Source organism: Acomys minous (genome assembly GCF_964271855.1).
Source record: "Acomys minous genome assembly, chromosome: 11".
Lineage (NCBI taxonomy): Eukaryota > Metazoa > Chordata > Mammalia > Rodentia > Muridae > Acomys > Acomys minous.
Window position 1 is genome coordinate 102,284,757 of NC_140492.1, and position 10,015 is coordinate 102,294,771.

The 10,015-nt window shown below is 45.6% G+C and overlaps 1 long non-coding RNA gene across 1 annotated transcript; it reads right to left on the reverse strand.

Annotated features, from left to right (window-relative positions):
- Positions 1-986: 986 nt before the first annotated feature.
- On the reverse strand, positions 987-8,327 carry LOC311609017. Its single transcript, XR_014783232.1, has 4 exons — positions 8,104-8,327; positions 6,081-6,196; positions 2,786-2,897; positions 987-1,066 (listed from the first exon to the last, which is right to left on the reverse strand). It is a non-coding gene; the product is annotated as an uncharacterized lncRNA (long non-coding RNA).
- Positions 8,328-10,015: the final 1,688 nt, after the last annotated feature.

Below are 10,015 nucleotides of genomic sequence, written 5' to 3' on the forward strand. Positions count from 1 at the left end.
TCTGATTAAAGGAAAGATAGATGGCTTTCATTACCCGCTGCCTAAGAGGACTGCATAGTTGATTTCTTATTTATGAAAGTGAAGAAGTAGTCACAAAGAGAAACCACAGCCCTGCCAGGCTCCCCACACAACACACAGCCCAAGGAATAAAGAATCTCAGATCACAGTTAAGAGTTATGAAGACTGATCACGAGAAATCACATTTGTGTAGACTTGGAAACGGGCCAGAAATATTCAGGAGGCCGACCCGAGCTCAGCCTGTAGAAGATTAGAGCAAGAAACTGAGTTTAGGTCCCAGGTCTCATTCAAATGAACCGCAAAAGGGGAATCTGCCATAAGCTGGCATTCAGCTTCACTTAAACTTTGTGCTTCCATAAGGAACGCTGCAAATGGCCTCAGGTTTATTGGTCTTTCAGGCTTTTACCATCGTCTCCCTAAGATGTAGTGGATTGATGTATTGTGACGGTGTGATGGAGCAGATCCAAAAGCAGGCTAGGCAGATGCTGTGTGTGTGTGTGTGTGTGTGTGTGTGTGTGCCTGTGCATGCTGGTGTGTGTTTGTGTATATGTGTGTGTGTGCCTGTGCATGCTGGTGTGTGTGTGTGTTTGTATGTGTGTGTGTGTATGTGCATGCTGGTGTGTATGTGTGTTTGTGTGTGTGCATGTGCATGCTGGTGTGTATGTATGTGTGTGTGCCTGTGCATGCTGGTGTGTGTGTGTGTGTGCATGCGTGCATGTGCGTGTATGTGTGTGTGTGCATGTGTGTGCATGTGCATGCTGGTGTGTGTTTGTGTGTGTGTGCCTGTGCATTTGTGTGTGCATGTGTGTGTGCCTGTGCATGTAACCATGCCTCTGTGTGTGTGTATGTGTATGTGTGTGTGTGTTTAGGTCAGAGGACAACTTTGCAGAATCAGTCCTCTCCTTCCAGACTTACGTGTGTTCTGGGAATTGGAACTCAGTTCTCCAGGTTTGTAAGGCAAGAGCTTTCTCCACTGAGCTCCACTGATGCTATGGTTCATTAGAATAGCCCTTCTCAACCTGTGCATTGCAACTCCTTTGGCAAACCTCTGTCTCCAAAAAAAAAAAAAATTATTTATTTATTTATTTATTTTTACATCACAATTCTTAACAGCAGCAAAATCACAGTTACGAGACAGCAACAAAAATAATCTCATGGTTGGGGGTCACCACAACAGGAGGAGCTGTATTAAAGGATCTCAGTGTTAGGAAGGTTGAGAACCACTGTATTAGGAGCATTCTCTCCCTGCCTGCACCAACAAGGTAACAAAATGCAGGCTTTTATCCTGCTACCTCTGCCTTGTTCCAGTCTGTGTCTCCTGGGCAGTGGACCACCTGCTCGCCTTTGCACATAGGCACGTTAGCTGCTCGAGAAGTGCCTGTCTAACCTACCTTATCCCTACTTGGAGGCTGTGGGCGCAGAGCCAGTCCCCTTGGATTCCTGGGACAGCAGAACCTTGAGAAACAAGCCCCTCTCCAACACCACGTGAGGGCATGGCTGCACCTGGAGCAGAAACCATCCTCTTCTGAAACCCGGTGGATCTCCTCATGTGATGCACTGCTCATCACGGTCCCTAGCGGAACCAGGCCAGACTATACCCTGACCAGGATGTTGAGTCACTCAAACCTCTTGCCCATGCTGTTGTTCTTTGTCCATGTAAACCTAAACCTCACCCAATAGCTCACGGCAGAGCTCCTCTATTTGTTCCTCTTCCCAGTGTGGCCACACTGAATAAATCCCTGCTTCTCACCACTTACCCTTAAAATGGAATTCTGGGACAGGTGACCAAGCCTATCCTGAAGGGGCTCCCGAGCCCAGGAGTTTGCCCTACAATCTTCAGTGATATATGCACCTTTGATGTCTCATTTTTGGTGTGTGTGTGTGTGTGTGTGTGTGTGTGTGTGTGTGTGTGTGTGTGTGTGCTGACTCACTCCTGTAATCACAACACAAGGAGGCAGAGGCAGGAGGATCTCTGAGAGTCTGAAGTCAATCTGGTTGACACAAGTTCCAGGCGAGGCATGGCTATATAGTGAGACTCTGCTTGAAACACACACACACACACACACACACACACACACACACACACACACACATACACACACACACACACACACACACACTCTCACAACTACATCTTAGAAGGACAGGGTGAGCCTTTCCTTCTTTGAAGAAGTGCTGTCTCCAAGTTCACATCACCCACCTATGCATAGGTGAACTGTTGGCCACAGCCAAGTCTGTCACCCCCCCCCACACACTCCATCAAAACCCTGTGGTTGTCACCTCCTCCACCTCGTCTTGCACAGGAGTCTTTTTCCACACTCATTTTCTACCGCTTACAGGACACTGACTTGTATCTCGGCAACTCATTCTCCACATGACCTTATGAAAGCTCCTAAGACTCCAGCATTATCCACCTAAAGAATGGGTTCTGCCCAGAGCATCCGCCCAGGGCCACCACAGCGTGACAGCTGGTTCACGGCTCCAGCCCCAGCATTCGCTGGAAGTACAGGTTATCTCTTCCATGTGCGTTTTCAGTCTTATCTAAATACAAGGGCGCTAATTTCCCACAATGCCCGTTCCTGTTATATTTTGTCTTCACTTTAAATGAAATACCCATTCTGAGAGTTGGTCATGGCGCACAGACGGAGCCTGGTGACATCAAGACCTCCTCTCTGAGCCCTTCAAGGGACTGAGGGTCTTTGTCTTGGCCGCCGGTTCTTGCGGCCTGGTTCAGTGTAGTCTCCTATTTCATGTTTTCAAGGCTGACCTTTCTCAGTGCCTCTGTCTGACGCTCTGGCTATCCCACAGCCTGTCTGCTGGGCCTTTTCTTCTCAGAAGCCAGAAGGCCTGAATCACACTTTCCGTCTTTGTCCAAACAGCTGTGAGAAGATAGCAGGGAAAAGAGACACATGGATGGCGACTGGCCTTTCCCCCACAATTCCTCATGAACTTCAAACTTGTGTGCCTGCCTGTCAGAATCCACACAGGTGATGGGTGGATTCTTGCTTCTCAATGCCTCAGACTCTCAATCACAATAATTAATAATTAATTGATGGATATCTATCTAATCATTAGCAGCTAATTTTTCCAGTCCCCAGTTATTCATCCTATAAAATAACGTGTTCTGGGAACGAGCTGTAATTTCTTTCAGGTTAACACAGAGCCCAGGACCGTGATATAAAGTCATGCACGTGGTCCTCTGTGCAATTCTCAGTAGAGTCACTGCACACAAAAGACAAGGTCTGAGCGCCCCTTCTCGGACCCGGCTTATATTTTCTAGTAAGTTCTCCCGACATCTATTTGCATAACATCTTACAGCTTACCTACATTTTGACATGGATTGACAGGCGCCTCAAGGGAAGCCTTTTCCAGTTGAACTCACTGGGGGGGGGGGGGTGGTTACTCAACAAAGAGTTATGAAGCTGGGAGTGGTGCCTGGTGCAATGAAGTCACACTGATGATCTTATCTGCAGGGAGACCACCAGACACAGTGCAAATAGCACTAGGCTTTAGAAAGGCTCATTAAAAAGCCAGTGGTGGCTGAGGGAGAGCTCTCCGCTAGAGGCGGTGTCTGGGTTTCATAGGGTCGGCTTTGCAGACAGCGGCTGCTACAGGAGGGACATTCTGACCTCCCGGCTGAGCTTGATTTGGAGGTTTCTTGTTTATTTCTGCTTCTTCTACTTCCTGGTTTGGAAAAGATGGAATCCTAGTGTGATGGCTCTTCTTGGTTGTCAACTTGACTACATCTGGATCTAACTAAAACCTAAATAGCTGGCTACACCTGTGATGGATTCTTTCTTCTTTTCTTTTTCTTTTTCCCTGAGACAGGATTTCTCTGTGTAGTCTTGGCTGTTCTGGACTCGCTTTGTAGACTAGGCAGGCCTTGAACTCACAGCAATCCACCAGCCTCTGCCTCCCAAGTGCTGGAATTAAAGACGTGCACCACCATGCCTGGCCTGGATTCTTTTCTTAATTAAATTATTTTTTTTGTAGGAAGAGCCTCCTCTAATCTAGATCTCTGAGGTGAGAAAAGTGTGTGTGTGTGTGTGTGTGTGTGTGTGTTTGTGTGTTCTATAAATTCTGTTCCTCTGCACAACCCTGATGAATACACCAAGCTCCCCTCTCTTCCAGAAATGCAAAGGCAGCTAATTATCCCAGGGCAGTACACAGACCTCTAGTCTTGCCCCGCAGTGTCCAGCTCCTGTGTCTCCAGGGTGTCCTCAGGTATTTTCACCACTGAATGCCTTTGATTTTGCTTGCTCTCAGCTGGGCACAGCAGAAATTTTAAATTACTTTGAGGGAAAAAACGCATGCATCACCTTTGTTCATGCTAACAGCTCCATTAAAAAACAAATCTGGGATTAGCAAAAAGGGTGAGATAAGATAACTGTAAAAGCCTCTGTCCCTAGAAACAGGACCAGAAGTGCTTTCTTATGCAGACAGAAGGGTGTCCGGGGTCTGCAGGCTTCCCTGGGTCCAGGCCTAGGAAGTGACTCAGTTGTGTCCAAGAAGCCACGCCATGGAAGAACATCCTGGGGCTGGGTGTGGAAAGGGATAGATTGGATGATAGAAATTCTGCTCTTATGCACACACTATCTTGCAAAATCCAGGCATGAGATCATTTGGCCTGAATGTTTTCTCTGAGGGTTTCTCACAGACAAACGCAGTTATCCGAACTGAGTTGGAGCAGGGGAAAGGCAGCTGAGGGGATTATCTAGTTGTGCGTGGGGACAGTTCTGCTCCTCTCAGTTGGGTCAAATGCGCTTCTTTTTTGTTCCCTAGAGGCAAAGCCACGGATATGTGACCGTATCACTTTTTCCAGACCAGTTCCAGAAAAAGTGTTCACAATTCATTCTCTGAACCGTGGTCAGAAAGCTCAGTCGGCGTCGCCCTCCTTTCAGGCTGGCGTCCTCTGACTAGGTGGCAGTCAGCTGGGTGGGTTTATTTCTTGTTTAAGGCTACTAGGAAGAACAGTCCTCTTAACCAGTCACAGCCTCCACCACAGTAAGAGCACAGGGCTAACATGAGCCTTAAGTCCCTGGACATCTTTCTAGAAGGGGTGGGCTTGATGACATCACACTTGTAAATTGTTTCTGATCACTTGCATGGGAATATCCTTAGGAAAACCAATTAATTGTGAATATTTCAGCTGCATTTCTGTTAGCCTTGGTCTTTGGTCTGTGATTAGGTCAGGAATCTTTGGGGGTTTTTGTTTGTTTGTTTGGTTGGTTTTGGTTTTTTTTTTTTTAATGTGCATGCCGCATCCGCAGGACTTTTGTCCAATTTCCTCATTCTGCTTCGACTGTCTCTTGATTCTGATTAAAATTTGGTCCTTAACAGAGTGGTTCCCTAAGCTGCAGCAGAAAAATAAGGGCATAACAGCCTCTTCTCTATGAGGTACTGAAGTGCCTGAGGGAACAGGTCATGGTTTTCTTGAGTAGACAGAGAAAGAGAGGAGTGTGTGTGTGTGTGTGTGTGTGTGTGTGTGTGTGTGTGTGTGTCTGTCTGTGTGTGTGTGTGTGTGTGTCTGTGTGTGTCTGTGTGTGTGTCTGTGTTGAGGTTGTCCTTCAGGCTGGGGTAGTAGGCTCACACACAAAGCCATCCAACAAAAGGCCGCCCGTGGAAGAACTCAGGAGAGACGGCTGAGCCTTCTTCTCATCTTGAGGCTGCTCAGGGTCAGCTCCTGCAATCTAAAGGCTCGCTGATGAGGACAGACTCCGAAGGCCCAGAAATCCAACACCCTTAATTAGGGAGGATGCTGTTACAAAATATGAAATCTGCAGGTGTGGGAAGGAGAGGTCTAGTGTACCGTTAAGATGTTTTAGGTATAGGGAGAACAGAGAAATGACTAAATAGGACATGTGGTCACAAACTTAAAGTCCTTTTGTTTGTTTGTTTGTTTTTTGTTTTTCGAGACAGGGTTTCTCTGTGTAGCCTTGGCTGTCCTACACTCACTTTGTAGACCAGGCTGGCCTCGAACTTACAACGATCTGCCTGCCTCTGCTTCCCAAGCGCTGGGATTAAAGGCGTGAGCCACCACACCGGCTTAAAGTCCTTCTTACCTCATGAGAACTAGAAGTGAAGTCAAGACATCAAGAAATCTAAGTATCACGGACCTGACCAGTTGTTGAAACAACTAGTGGCATTTAGGGCCCATGCCTCACATGGGGTAGATTTCCTAGGAAGAAAATAGATTATTCCAGCCATTTTCCTGGAATTCAGAAATCAAAATAGAAAACCCAAGAATTACCATATCTAAGTTCCTTGAGGGAAATAGTTGTTGCTTGTCAGGAGCCCTGTTTCATACACGTGAAAAATGTTGAGAAAAGTAATTTATTATTTTGAGACTTGGTTTCCCCATTCATAGGCATGATGAATGTGTGTGTGTGTCTGTGTTTATGGATGTATATATATACACATATATATAATATAGTATATATTTATCCACTGTAGATATATTTACCCTATATATAAAATATACAGCATATGTATACATATCTATTTGGCCATGTGTTTTAAAACTATATGTGTATTTATGACATATTGTATACATCATAGATATATTTAAAAATAAATATGTACACATACACCTGTCATTACCAAGAGAAGGGTGACTTATTACCTTGAAGCAATTAAATTATTGCAGTGGCTTTGGTTTATTGATGAAGTGTAGCATGTGAAAAGTGCTGTGTGAGTTTGACTTCTGTTCTGTTTTGTTGTTTTGTTTTGTTTTGCAGTCCTGGTGACCTGTCCTAGCCTCTTACCTTTTCTAGCCACAGGCTGTATCGCTGAGCTACATCTCAGTATCTAAGCAACATTTTTACACTGGGGTTAGATAAGTGCTGGGTTAAGGTCTATGTCATAGTTTAATCTTCTTGGTCATATTTTTCATCTGTTATTTATATTACATTCTATAGACATTAAGTATATAACCTATAAATGCACGAGTCTCAGAATGGCAGTGATAGTGACACGTGGTCGTGCTTGTGAAAGTGGCTGTCACGGTGTGGTGCCCTGCACATGTTCTGCATGGTGGCATCCTAGGCTGGATTCTGTTGAGGTGAGAGTTCTGTATGTGTGGCCGTATGCTGTGACTTCAGACCACACAGTGACGATCAGGAAATCTATTCTAAAAACACACAGGAAAATAGACGGATGTATGTAATCATCACCAAATAAAAATATAGCTAGATCTCTTTATTGCTCATTTTTAGAAACAATTTATAACAAATGCTTAGACTCTGTCCAGTGGAAAAATGATATTTTAGTTGAGACATTCTAAGTCTGTACTTGGGTTAAGTAGAAGCACAGCTGTGTCAAAGGCCCCTTTCTTGCCTCTTCTTTTCTTGGTGGATGAGGTAGACTTGGCTTGGACTTGAGAAAGGGACAAACATAGATGCTTCAGCTCATGCCTGGTACTGCTCATGCATTACAGACAGCACAATTAAACCCTTTCCCTTCTGAGTGCACATGCCTTCCTTCTTCCCAAATGTAACTTGATATTTCATATTTTGCTCTCCTACCTGGCTCCACTGGAAGTTAAATAATTTACATTTCTATTAAACATTTCCTGGTACTGCCAAAACAGCTTTTTAAAAATGTAATTATTGGGGTCTCAAAGAGAATTTCAAGGGTTGAGACAGTAGCTCCATGAAGAGAGCCTACCTAAGGTGCTCAAGACCCTGGGTTTGATTCCCAGCACTCTGAGGGGGAGGGGAGGGGAGGGGAAGGGAGGAGAGCAGAAGAAAGGAAAGGAGGGGAGAGGGGAGGGAAGGGAGGGGAAGAGCAGAGAGCAGAAGAGAGGAGGTGAGAGGGGAGGGGAGAGGAGGGGAGGAGAGCCGAGGAGTTCTAAGTGTCAAGTGTTAAAACTTGTGTCATCTAGGCACCCAACTAAAAGCAGATGTTTAGAAGTGTATGTAGAGGTACGAGGAAGTTTATTATTATGAGAATGGCAAGGGAGGGGGGGGGGGAGAGAGAGAGAGAGAGAGAGAGAGAGAGAGAGAGAGAGAGAGAGAGAGAGAGAGAGAGAGAGAATCAGAGGGTAGGAGGGGAGGGCGGGGAGTGGTTGGTGCCTCTGGCACACACCTGGTGGCAGACAGCAGATGATGATGATGTCAGAGGCTACTAAGCAACCTGGTGGCAGGCCACTTATATGCCAACAGATGAGCCATTCTGAGCCACTAAACTTCTGTGTCAGCCTCAGCATGTTGAAGCTCAGTCACATGTGGAAGTACTGCGTGTGTCTCCTTTGTATCAGCTTGAGATCCATGTCTAGCTCAGTCTTCATGCGGTCTGTCATCGGTTTTCCTGTCGCTAGTAACACAATAGGAAAGGCTGGGTAAATAATAAAGAGGAGGTTTGGGGCTGTGGTTCTGGCCCTAGGTTAAAGGTCGCACTTGACAATGGCCTTCCTGCTGCTGAGTCCTGAGGCAGAGCCGGGCATCTTATGATGATGAGACAGGACGTGCAGGAGAGATGAAGCCAAACTGGCTTTTAGGCAGATCCTCACTGAACATAGCCCATTAGCTCGTGAGCTAAGTAATCACCAGCCTATCCATGAGGGCGGAACCCTCGTAGCCGCTTAAAAGTCTCATTTCTCACCATCACATAATGGGATGAGATAGAACTTAATGCTTTTATCATAAATCGTGGAACAAGACAAACCACGTGCAAGGAGACTCCATTTCTTACATCTTTTACTTTCATAGAAAAATTGCAATTTGATCTTGCTATCAGATTAATTTTTTTCTAGCCATCATTAGAAGAAACAAGCTCTCATAATTGCTAACTAACTCGTAGGTAAGGAAATTCATCGCTAAAACGTTTTACTGGCCATGAGCATTTGTGTTACCATTGTGCATTTTATATGCTCAGCTTTGACCTCTGTGGAAGAGGCAGGATACAATTCTTTGTTTTACAAGTCAGGATACAGGTCAGGCAGTGTGGAGAGGATGTAAGGTGACTTTATGCTTATTTTTTGTTTTTGTTTTGTTTCGGTTTGGTTTTTGTTTTTCGAGACAGGGTTTCTCTGTGTAGCCTTGGCTGTCCTAGACTTGCTTTGTAGACCAAGCTGGCCTCAAACTCACAGAGATCTGCCTGCCTCTGCCTCCCGAGTGATGGGATTAAAGGTGCACGCCACCATGCCCGGCTTTATGCTTATTTTTAAAAATACCTATAGACACCTTCTTACATCCTTTAGTTCCCACGACATTCCCGAGTTTCAAATGACCACCCTAAAGAAGCAGAGTCCAGCCAGTGCGACAGCACACATCTGAAATCCTAGAGAAATAGAGGCAGGAGGATTGCTCTAATTTTGAGACCAACCTGGTCTACAGAACAAGTTCTAGGTGACACAGAGCCATCTTCTATCAAGACTGTCTGGCTCTCGAGCTTTAGCCCAGCCATTACCATAGAGTGCTCGCTGCTCTGCCAGACAACTGGAGTTTGGATGCCAGCACCTGTGTGGCTCACAAACACCTGCCACCCCAGCACCAGGAGATCCATTGTCTTATCCTCCTTTCTGTGGGCATCTGTACTAATGTCACACACTTGGGGCACACACACACACACACACACACACACACACACACACACACACACAATTTTTTAAAAAATGTACTGTCCATGGTTTATGTTCTTAAACTGCTGTTGCAACAAATGCTATTCTAATGGAAGCAGCCAGGGTGACTCACACTGACTGTCAGTTGTGTACCAGATGTTGTGTTCAATGCTTCATGTGTTTGGTCTCACTGGATCGTCGTAATATCCCTATAAAGAGAGGATCTGCTATTACCTCTACTTAATGTATACGACAGGTGCAGGTGGGCTTGGCAGAATATGGTTAACCTGTCCAAAGCTGCAGGAGCAATTTCGCCAAATCCAGTAATGTAGTCATCTCAACCTGACTCCTGGTTCTGGACTCTTTGTCTCCTTTCTCTCCCTCTACTCCCCTCCCCATACCCTCTCTCTTGTGATAAAGGGACCTTCTATGTGGCCC